The sequence below is a fragment of the Grampus griseus genome (genome assembly GCF_964374135.1).
Source record: "Grampus griseus genome assembly, chromosome: 12".
In the NCBI taxonomy this organism is placed as follows: domain Eukaryota; kingdom Metazoa; phylum Chordata; class Mammalia; order Artiodactyla; family Delphinidae; genus Grampus; species Grampus griseus.
The window spans coordinates 67,099,501-67,111,518 of record NC_139006.1 but is presented as its reverse complement, the minus strand read 5'-3'; the positions used below and the strand labels follow the sequence as shown (position 1 = coordinate 67,111,518).

Here is a 12,018-nt window from a genome sequence, read left to right as displayed (position 1 = left end):
GCATCACCCAAGAGAGGGTAGTGCCCGGTTCTTAGATGGTGAGAGAAAGTAGACAAGAACGTTTGGTAAGTATTAATCAAATGAATAAGTAAATGTGGATAAAGGAGGTAAAGCTCGTGGACACTGGGATATGAGATGGGGGCAGGAGAAGGTGGCGAGAGTGGATGAGTCGGGGGAGGAGTGGACCTAATTAAAAACCTAAACAGGAAGAACCTGGCTTGAAGATAAACTTGGCAAATTCTGTAGTCAATTGTTGACTCACCTTAAGGAAACACAAAAATGATTAAGGAGAGATTAGATCCTTTTTATTTTTTTTGCATCAAGTGAATCTTTTTGTCTCAAATTAGAAATTCAGGTGTGGAAAATAATGTAGTTCTCAATTCAGCATAACATTGGGTTAACTAGGTGCTGTGACTCCTGAGGGCCCGTGCTCACGGACGGTTCTGGGTTAAATCTGCAGGGATGCTTTCTCTGATCAACAGTGAGCTTTACGGTAGCAAATTATTTCCTCTCCTTTCCCTCCACTCTTTTCAACACGTTTCCATGTACCATTATTTTTCACAAAAATGACTCCACAAGAAAAGTTCCCTAAGAGGTTTTTCCCTTAGAAGCCTGAAAAAAAAAAAAATCAAACATTGAGCATCTCTTTTCTTCATTTTTACCCCCATACCAAGAGCAGATATGTATCCTCTCCTTCAACTTATCTTTTCAAGTTTCATCAATCTTCGCTGCATTTTAAACATGAACTTTAAGAAGGGAGTTCAGTATAATCTGGGTTTGTCACCCGCTGCCTTCCAGATATATTGCACTGAATTATAAACCCCCAACTCTTTATTTGATAAGTTTACATGGTTTTCTGAAAATAATATAGACCCTGCAGAAATATTAAATCATACTGAGCTTTACTGACACCATTAAATTTGGTGTCAGTAAAGCTAGTTTAGACAAACCAGAGACTTAATGTATTAGTTTCATATTGTGGGTAGCAAGGCACGTAAGCCTTGAGATGCGTAGAACAGGGGTGGGGACAGCGAAGAACACTGGCTGGCTTTAGAGTTGCCTCGTCCCCAGGAATAAAAGCCAATTTACATCATGGTTCAAAGAGTGGTGTTAGATCCAGGCTTCCCTGATGTTACTGAGGATCCCATCTGCTGGACACCAGGAGTCACCAGGCAAAGTTGATATACAAAGTCAGGTGGGTGGCAGCCTCTGAGTTTTGGGTGGTCCATTTAATTTGGAACAAGACCTCTGTCAGTGGCTGGCACTAAGGGAGATAGCATCCAGCTGCCAAATTACAGGGAATGTCAAGTGTTAGGCATGTTGACAAGATCCCAGTCAACTGGGCTGGCGTTCAAGGCAGGTCTCCAAATCCGGCACACGGGAACCAAAGAATCAAGCAGAAATAAAGAGATGAAACCAATCAGAGAGACTGTCCCACACAGCAGGCTAAGACTGGATGGACAGACCGCTGCTCACTACAGGGAAGCCAGACTTATGGGCATAAGACCTCAGTGAAGTCCCCTCCGATCTCGCATGTGATCTGATCAAAACTGGCAAAGGAACTTGGTGGGACAGAGCTGGGGGGGGGGGAGGTGGTGAAAGCATAGACCATGCAGATGAATGGAGCTGTAGGAAGCAGAAGTAGACCCTTAATAAATAAGGGCTGGATTCTGTCTCAACTGTAAAATTTAATCTTGTTCTTTGACATAGAGTCACTTGGGATTCTGAATTAACCAGTTCATATATATATATATATATATAAAACATCTTACAGAAAAACCTGAACAAACTTTTTGGCCAACCCAATATATTCCAGCATCAGTAAAAGTAAAGTAAAACAGGCACTCTGGTATACTCTCTCCCTGATCAAAATCTGTCATTTCAAACCTGGTTGTGCATCTAAATGAATGCCCTGGAGAGCTTGTTAAAACCACACACTTGCAGGCCCTGCTCCACACCAAGAGTATCAGAATCTCTTTGAATGGGCCTGGGATGCAAGAGTTTTAAAAACTCCCCAGGTAATTCTGAGGCCACTAGCGTATGGACCATTGTTTACGATCCATCTTTTATGCTCCATCATAAATCTTACGATTTGTATCCTATTTGCGGTTAATAGACTTCTAAAAATCAAAGCTATGATAAAGCAATGAAGAGTTATATTAATAATAATCATACTCATACAGCCTTTGGGCTGCACCAGGTGACAAAGCTACAGCAAACTGAACCGATCCCTGTCTTTCCCCTTCTGTCCTGCTGGACTCGGTGCCAGTTGCGAAGACGGCCCTTTGCAGGCAGGCCCGTTGTCACACCGATGTCTTGAGTGATGGTGATTGGCACACAGATTGTGCCAGCCTTCTTAGCATCTTAATTAACCTGCTTCAGTTCTTAGGAAGCATTCTTCATAAGACATGTGAAGCAGGAATGGCAGGGAAATGTACTTCTTCCTCATTTCTTGGTTCTACTTTGCATCACTGGTAAGTGGTACAGTATATCATCCCCAAAGAGGCAGGGTCAAAGCTCATGCACAGGACCTTTCCTGCCCACTCCAGCCCACCCCGACCTACTCCTTCCTTTCTATCACATATTCTCTGTGCCACTCAACTTTGTCCTCTAAAAGTATCATTATTCATTCAACCTTCATAGAAAGCAATTTTGCAAGGATATGTAACAAGAAGTTTAAAATGATTTATGTACTTGACTAAGGAGTTCTATTTTTAAGTATTTATCATAAGGAAATAATGAGTATTTTTTACGAGGAAAGGATACTTATTGCTACATTATATATATAACCTCTGATTATGGAAAAGGAATATGTAATGTTTGTGTAAAAGAATATTTATTGCAACATTATTTATAATCCTCCTGAATTTAGAAACACCTTAGATACTCAACCAATGGCTAATGGTTAAATAAAATCTCAACAGTTAGATGCTAGAAAACTGGGAAGATGTTAAACTGTATGTTTTTGATTTATAAGATAGAAAAGGGAAATGTCCATAATAAGATTGGGGGCATAAAAAGTTGCAATGCAGTATCATTTCAATTTTGTTTAAACTAGTTGTGTGTGTGTTTTATAAATGACTTGAGGGAATATAGCAAAAACTGGACAATCTGGGAGGTAGAATTAGGGTAATTTTTATTTTATCATTTTTTTCCTTGGATTTCCTCTAATAGCATGTTACTTTTTCTGCTTAAAATATTTTAATTTAATTTTTATCTCAAAGTAATAATTAAACATAATAACGAATAAATGAAAATGACTGTCTCCTGAATTAACCCATGCTCACTCAGTCCTGCTCCCCAGAGGCAAACACTATGCCTTGTTCAGGTTTTTTCCTTCCCACAGTTACCTCTGTAATGCCAAATAATACTCATGTCATACTATTTATTGCTTACTAAATTGCAAATATTCTCTTTGTCTTATTAAAATAGATGTCTAATTTACATCTCTTATGCAATATACCTCATCTTGCCCCATCCTCGTAATGGAGATATGTCATTTTCAGTTGACATCATAAAAGGGTTTTTATTAGCATAACTATGTCATTTTTATTTACTGCAGAGTGAAATGAGATGACCATGAATATATTACATTTCCTTTCTTATTTGATGTTTTCTTTTGTAACAGCAAGTTCCTTGTTGTCTTTTTATCTTTCTCCAATGTCTTTGAAATAATAATGTTTTGAGCTCCCTGACAGATATTGTATCAAGGTATTCTATCAGTGTCCCCATTTGTCAGTCTAATTAGACTGACTCATTACCATCCCCAGAAACCTCCACTTGCATTCTGGTCTCTGTCTCTTTAGCTCCTATTGCTGTCCACCATTTAGAATATCCACCTCCTTCTAATCCAGTTATCATAAATAAATCTCGGGTAGCTTTTAAGATGCCACTAAGCACATATCCTCTGAGCTGCAGGAGGTAGGGTACACTTGGTCAGGGCATGAGGCCGAGTAGCCAGGGAGCAAAAGGCCCCAACTGGTGTGGAGGTTTTTAGCATTCTCATGGTGCTTGGGAGATAAAAAGTAGAGTTCAGAACCCATCATAAATGGAAACTCTAGGAAACCATCAGGATTCCCATATGAGTATGTGCTTGAAATAGGGACAATCCAGAAGTAGGCTGAGCTTTGCAGGGTGCAGATTGGCCTTGAGTTAAGTCAATACAGATTCAACTGAGGCCGTTGTCCTTCTACTCCAATCTGGGTGGTTCATCTCTAGGCCTGTTCACTGCTGTTATCATTGGATGCTTTTTTCTAAATCTGAGGCCATCTGTTTGCTTGGATAAGTTCCTCGTTTGTTTAGTACATACTATCTTTCAGGGCAAGGGTCTGTAAGAGATAAATGTTCTGAATTCTTATGGTTTAAAATGTTTTTATTATACCTTGACAATTGACAGTGTGGTTCAATTTCATTTTTTTGCTTTATGTCTTTGAGTTATTAGGAGCACACAAATTCAGGATTGTTAAGTTTTCCTGTTGGATTAAGCATTTTATTATGAAATGTCGCTCTTTATATCTAATAATGCTCAAAATTTACTTTTCCCCATATAAACATAGCTATACTCAGCTTTCACTCAGATGATGTTTACATGGTATATCTTTTTTATCATCTTTTAACTATTATTTTTGGGTTCTTTTATTCAACATGTGTCTCTTTTAAGCAGCTTAGAGGGGCGGGTTTTGCTTTTATTTTTAATCTAGTCTGTTTTTTCTTAAATAGTCTATTTACATTTAATGAAATTACTGATATATTTGGGTTTAAATCTATATATCTATTTTTAAAAATTTGTCTCATCTGTTCTTTGTTAGGTTTTCCTTTTTTGTTTTCTTTAACAAGTATTTTCATTATTATAATTTTTCCTCTATTTTCTTCTTAGTCAAACATTTCTTAACTATTCTTTTGGTGGCTACACTGAAGATGACAACATATCTCCTTGACTTATTAGAGCCTACTATCTTGTAGGAAATTCTACTAAGAAGTTATAATAATGGTACATAGGCCACATTGTCTGAGTTGTCACTAAACAGACAATGCAAAATCCTTTAAAAACAATTTAACCCCATTAACCACATTCTAGCCTTGTGTTTTTATTGTCCTGTATTTTAATTCTACATACACTGTAATCCTTAAGAATAATAATTATTATTGGTCATTTTCCTTCAACACTTTAAAAATTCTTTTAGGGAGTTCTCTGGCAGTCCAGTGGTTAGGACTCGGTGCTTTCACTGCCATGACCTGGGTTCAATGTCTGGTTGGGGAACTAAGATCCTGCAAGCCGTGCAGTGCCCCCCAAAACAAAAATTACTTTAAATGTGTCATTATATAGTCTTCATTTCTATTGAGAATTTAGTTGTCAAACTTGTTACTTTTCATTTAAAATTTAGGTTCTTTTTCCCCTTCTGGCTGTTTTTAGGATTTTATATTTTATTTTGGTTATTAGCAACTAGATAGCAATGTATCTATGTGTCCTTTTAAAATCTATCTTGCTTGGTGTTCACTGAGATTCTGGAATATGTGACTTGGTATTTTTCCTTAGGTGTGGATTTTCTCAAATAGTATTCCCTCAAATATTACTTTTTCCCATTGTTTTTCCCTCTGAAAACCTAATTCTCTATATATTTTCAACAGATCCCTATGTCTTTTACTTCTTTGTCTATATTCCGCATTCTTTTTTTTCTCTCTGGGCATATTTTACTGACCTATCTTCCTATTTACTAATCTCTTAACTGTACCCAACCTGTTGTTAAACCAAGCTATTGGAATCCTAATGTCCATTATTAAGCTTTTCTCTTCTAGCATTTCAGTTTTGATTCTTTTTTTATAAAGTTGGGTAAAATCAAGATCTTTCCATCTATTTTATTGAATACATTACTTATAGTAATTTTAAAGACTGTGTCTGATAACTCCAACAGCTAGGTCACTTGTCGGTCTGATTGTCTATGTCTTCTCTTGCAGTCATTTTTTTATGCCTCGTAATTATTGATTGAATCCTGTTTATGTATGAAAATTTATAGAAGCTCTGAATAAGTTTGTTTTCCTTCAAATAGGACTCATTCTCTCTTCTGGCAGTATTACCTCAGTTGAATCTATATTGACTTAACTCAAGGCCAATCTGCACCCTGCAAAGCTCAGCCTACTTCTGGATTGTCCCTACTTCAAGCACATACTCATATGAGAATCTTGATGGTTTCCTAGAGTTTCCATTTATGATGGGTTCCGAACTCTACTTTTTATCTCCCAAGCACCATGAGAATGCTAAAAACCTCCACATCAGTTGGGGCCTTTTGCTCCCTGGCTACTCGGCCTCATGCCCTGACCAAGTGTACCCTACCTCCTGCAGCTCAGAGGATATGTGCTTAGTGGCATCTTAAAAGCTACATGAGATTTATATATGATAACTGGATTAGAAGGAGGTGGATATTCTAAATGGTGGACAGCAATAGGAGCTAAAGAGACAGAGACCAGAATGCAAGTGGAGGTTTCTGGGGATGATAATGAAGCAGTCTAATTAGAATGATGTGTGTGTCCTCAGAGATACTGGCAATAAAATTCTAGGAAGATGAATTGGCATCAGTCTGGAAAAGATTTTGGAATCCAGAAAGGCATATCTGGATTCTATTTGGGAGGCAACAGAAAATCCTGAGAATCTTTATAATGGGTAGATGACATTGTAGAAGCAATATTTTAGAAAGATTATTTCAATAAAACTGCAAAAGTTAATATACGTTGAGCAGATTTTTTTAAAGCAGGGAGAAAATTTATAATTTTTAGATGGGCAAAAAAAAGTGCCAAATGGAGGGGATGAATTGGGAGATTGGGATTGACATATACACACTAATATGTATAAAATAGATAACTAATAAGAACCTGCTGTATGAAAAAATAAATAAAATTCAAAAAAGTGTCAAATGGATAGTTTAGAAAATGTAACATCAACCAGAGTTAGGTAACATTTATATAGAATAAGGAAGTCATAGAACACAAATAAAGAAATTTATGCCTAAAGTTGAGGATGGTAATTATTTCCTAGAGGTTCTCTAGAAAAGAGTCTATCAAAGAAGAGTCTTTGCCTAAGATAAGGATCTTCAGAAGTCCAGCTCTCTTTCCCCCATATGCTCTGGCACAGTATGAGTATAAAGGAATTTATTCCTGTGCTATCAAGAGGGTGCTAATGATGGTTTTTTATTCCTCCCCTGCTTAGGGGAAACTAGCCGACTATTTATAATACTCAGGTATTTTATATGAATAAATCTATAGTGAAAGAAGATATTACCATGTTATTCAATCATTTGAAAATTATCTTTTTGAAACTTATCAAAGTCCAGAGCACTATGAGTTATATACTTCAACGCTAACACTTAGGAGCATCTGTCCAGAATGGGGATGTATACTAATTGCCTTTGTTAACAGTTCTGTGTTTATGTGCTGCAGCAGGATGGAAGGAGGCATGACACAGGGCCTACTAAAGAATACGGGGACCGGAAGAGCTATTCCAATCACAGCATGGGAGTGCTGACAATCATAGGGTGACTTGCAACCAAGATGTCTGATTAGGCTTCCTTGTGAGGAGAAAGACGTTTTAGTATGAAAATGAAGACCCTCTCTCTCTGATCCTCGCTGTCTCCTCCTTCCTATCCAGCCCCCCAAATCCATAAATATTCCATTTTAAATACAGAGGCACAGAAATTGAGTCTGGTATTAGCTTCAACTCCATTATCTTGCTATAATTAAAGTTATATCTAATCTATCTAGTGATGTCAATTGCTTTCTGTGATCAACAAATGGAACAGGGGGTTTCCTTTCTTGGTAGCCATCAAGCAGCCACGTATGGAGCCAGTTATGGCTTCCAGCTCATTCTCCATTGGTGAATTCTTCCCTTGCATCTGGTGATGCCATTCTCTTTCTGCCACCTGGAAATAGTGAAGAGAATGGCTCCATCTCTCACTAGTGGATCATTAGTGCTCTTATTTTGTTGGTATAGTACTTTGGGACGCAAGATGCCTCGTTACATACATTCAAGTTATTACTACTAATTGTCCAATTGATTTGCTATATGGTACATGGATAAAAATAACAGGTTCGCCTTGTTTGTCAAAATACCCCCGTAAGCACAGTTACACTGCAATGTCTGCACAGAGGTGGTCCACACGCATCCTCAGGTAATTGTCACCAGAGAACGCTCCATATGCTAATGAGTTCTTTCTATCACTGAGAGACAAACATCCCTGCAAGACTTCTCTAAGGCACATTTATATATCAAGCTAACAATAGGCCCGGCCTCATCACAAGATGAGCTAGAATGCTCCAAGTGCTACATCATCATTTGCAGCTCATTTGCGGCATTAACATTTTGCTGTTATCATTTGTTTCCCTGTTTCGCATGCGCCAGGGTAATAGATGTGCTGTGCCCTCAGGGTGCCTCCCACCCGCACACTCAGAGTATGTATGCCTCCAACACTGAGCCACAGATTACATGAAGGAAGGTACAGATTACAGCTGTAACTTCATTACAAGTATCTGGTGAGGTAGACGCAGTAAAGAGGTGTGAGCAGAGAGGACAGAGTGACCTCATGATGATGTGCTCTCACCTCTTTGGCTCTGGGTCCACAGCAGCGGCTAAGGTGCAGGTAAGAGGCATCTGATTCATTACATTTCAGTGGGGAACTTCTCGCTGTCTGGTCACACAGGATATAGAATTTTATGTTAAACTGATAACAGTGTATTAGTCTCTCTGTATACCAGCTTATAGCACAATGATGCCAATTGAGTATGACATTTGTGGTGGCCAGAGAGAAATAATTAGCTAAAAAGTAAAATATAAATGATGATAATATCAGTGACAACCCCGTCTGTGTTTTGATAAAGCATTTGAACTGTGCACATCACTTGTATGAGCTGACATCATCGGGTCTTCTGGCAATGCTGGATGACTGACTAGGCTGGCTTTGCAAATGATTGTTTACATCTGTACTGAGCTCCCTCCCCTAGGCACTCTGAGTATTAAAAATTCCTACCAAGAAGACTAAGCCTGGTAACTCTTCCGCTATGCCATGCTGCAGCAAAAGTTAAAGACCCCCAATCAACTTTGACTGTGATATCTAGGAAATGAATTGGTCACCTCCAGCTTAATTGTCTGTTCCTCTCTCCCTGCCCTGAAACAGACTCAGTAGCACCCAATATAGCCCCAGTAACGTATTTCTTAAGACTGTTGCTGATCACCGATATGTCTGGATCATGTTCATCTCACCAGATTGTGGGCTTCTAGACAAAAACTAGCCTACAAGTCTTTTCAGCACTTTCAGTGCATGGCATAGTGTTGCATATGCATCTTGTGCACGTATTTTGACCAATATTTTCCAAAAATGGCTGTGAAACCAAATCACTAGGTGAACTGGTTAAAAGATACAGTTTTCCAGGACACATTCCATATACTCTGAATCAGACTCAGGGATGAGAGCCTGGAATCTCTATTGTTTGTAAACATCACAAGTGATTACTGAGACACTGGGCTATGGCTAGAGAACCACTGATACCTGGATAAACATTTCCCATCTCTCGCATTCCATCATAAAATTCCTGACCCGTGTTCTATTTGTAGCTAATAATTTATTCATCAAAGCTTTGATAAAGTGAAAATGGATCATTATATTAGTCATAATCATAACCACCATCTTTTTACATATGGGTACAGATTTGTATTCATTGGGTTTATCCTGTTCCCTGGTCCTGGGCCCAGACGACAAGGGCTTGGCAAACTGATCTAATTAATTTCTTACAGTCCTTTTGGACTCTGCTCCAGTTGTACAAACACAGCTTTTGCAGGCAGGAACAAACACCAGTTAGTTACACCAAAATCTTGTGCGGTGCTAGTCTGCTCAGAAACTGGGGCAGCAGTTGGCATCTTAATTAACTTGCTTCATTGCTTTGGGAACACTCCTCACAAGAAATGTTGAGGCAGAAGAAATTGCATTGGCAGAGTCTTCTCAATACTTGGTTTTACTTGGCATCACTGGTGAGTAGTACTGGGTGAAAGCCCATGTCAGGTCCTCTGTGAAGCCTGGCCACTTGAGTCCCCAGTATCTGCCTCCCTCTGTATAATTCTGTAAAGCAGACTCTCAGTACCACCCATTATGGACCCAATAATGCATTGCTTCTTACTGTTGCTGTTTGTTCTATGTATTTGGAACATGTTCCTTTCATTAGTTTGTGGATTTCTAGACACAAGGACTAGCCTACAAGTCTTTTAAATTCTCTCAGTGTACAGGCAAATTATCATGATTTAAGCATGATTTCATTGCTTATATTTACTACAGCTCATTTATTTTATTAAAAGTGAACTCGGGCTTCCCTGGTGGCGCAGTGGTTGGGAGTCCGCCTGCCGATGCACAGGACATGGGTTCGTGCCCCGGTGCGGGAAGATCCCACATGCCGTGGAGCGGCTGGGCCCGTGAGCCATGGCCGCTGAGCCTGCGCATCCGGAGCCTGTGCTCCGCAACGGGAGAGGCCACAACAGTGAGAGGCCTGCGTACAGAGAAAAAAAAAAAAAAAAAAAGTGAACTCTTCTTTACCAATAACTGGAAATGTCCAGAAGGCCTCATTTGAAATGTACTCTATCTTTATGTTCAATCAACAGGAATTTCTGGTTATTAAGCAAGAGTTTGGGGGTATAATTGTTAATTTTGCTACCTGATATTCAAGATTTGGGGTGTGACTATTACATATTCCATACCCCTTAGTCTATATGTAAATGTAACCCCAGTTCAAATTTCCTGCCTGAAAAATGTTGATATAATTTATATCTGTTTGATAATGTTAAGCTCAACTAAAATATAGCTTTTTCTTTTTTTCTTTTTCTTGTTTTAAAGAGCAGTGCTGCTCACAGCGTGATCTCTGAACGAGCAGCACCTGGGAACCTGTTAGAAATGCAAATTCTCCAGCCCTACCCATACCTACTGAGTCAGACGTCCAGGTGAGTCTGCTGCACTCAAAGTTTAAGGACCATTGGCTCTAGAGAATAACTATTGTATCTTTGTCCATACTGAACACTATACTAAACATTTTGAGGTCAATTCCGTTTTTAAATTGTCATATTAGTTGATGCTAAATGGTAATTTCTTTTTGGCCTGAAAATTGAATTCATCATCTAATTCCTGAGAATGGATCGGACCACCAACCTGCCAAGGGCCAATATGTCTGAACATAAAGCCTTCATTCATAAATCATTTAAATCATGAAACAGGAAACTCAACCGGAAGTAAAATTGTTCTCTCACATAATGCATAGGATGGATTTTAAAAGATAATTCCAGCTGGATAATGTACCCACTGAAAAAAAGTTCAATTTACCAATATTCACACATACTTTCTCAAGAGTTCCAGAGATTTTCAGAGCTTTGCAGTGATTCACTCATTCACTGTAAATTCACACATTTTTTCATTTGTTCTTCTCAGAGATGTATCAACTCAATGAAAAGGTAAAATGAGGTAAGCTCAAAATTGTCAGAAAGATGAGTTTATCTGGGAATAGCAATGGAATTGCAATTCAGGACATGCCAACTGTAGCAAGCTATAGGCAGGTCCGTTGAGGGTTTGGAGTAGGCTGTATTTATGCGCAGGGCAGGTAGAGAGTAGAGAGTTTAGTCTGTTAACATCAAAACAAATAGAGACCAGCTTTGAAAATTCCCTGAGCAGACAAAAACAGTCTGCTACATACGAAGTTCAATTCAGCTTATTTTGTGGGACCAACCCAACCTGGGTCATTCCTTGTGCATGGCTCTGGAAACCATAAGCAAAATTTCCCAAGGTTGAAATGAGGCAGCCCCTGACCAGCTTCCTATTGTCTAAGAAAATTCCAATATTATCAGTTTTCTGTAAGTCAGTCTCTCAGTCCTTGAGTTTTGTTCTCCTGAGGGCACGTGCATGAAATTTTCTATTTCATATCCTCTGGTTCTATGTTAGACTAAAATTCTTTCACAGATGCAATGTAAGGCATAACGATAGCACGAATGACCTCCTAACA

The 12,018-nt window shown here is 38.8% G+C and overlaps 1 pseudogene across 1 annotated transcript in view; it reads left to right on the top strand.

The window, feature by feature from the left end:
• The window catches only part of LOC309830533 (phosphatidylinositide phosphatase SAC2-like), a 158,533-nt pseudogene that overhangs the window by 104,259 nt on the left and 42,256 nt on the right, over positions 1 to 12,018 (top strand). Inside the window, exon 2 of the transcript in view lies at positions 10,866 to 10,969. The product of the transcript in view is annotated as a phosphatidylinositide phosphatase SAC2-like (transcript). The remainder of the gene's footprint in view (positions 1 to 10,865; positions 10,970 to 12,018) is intronic.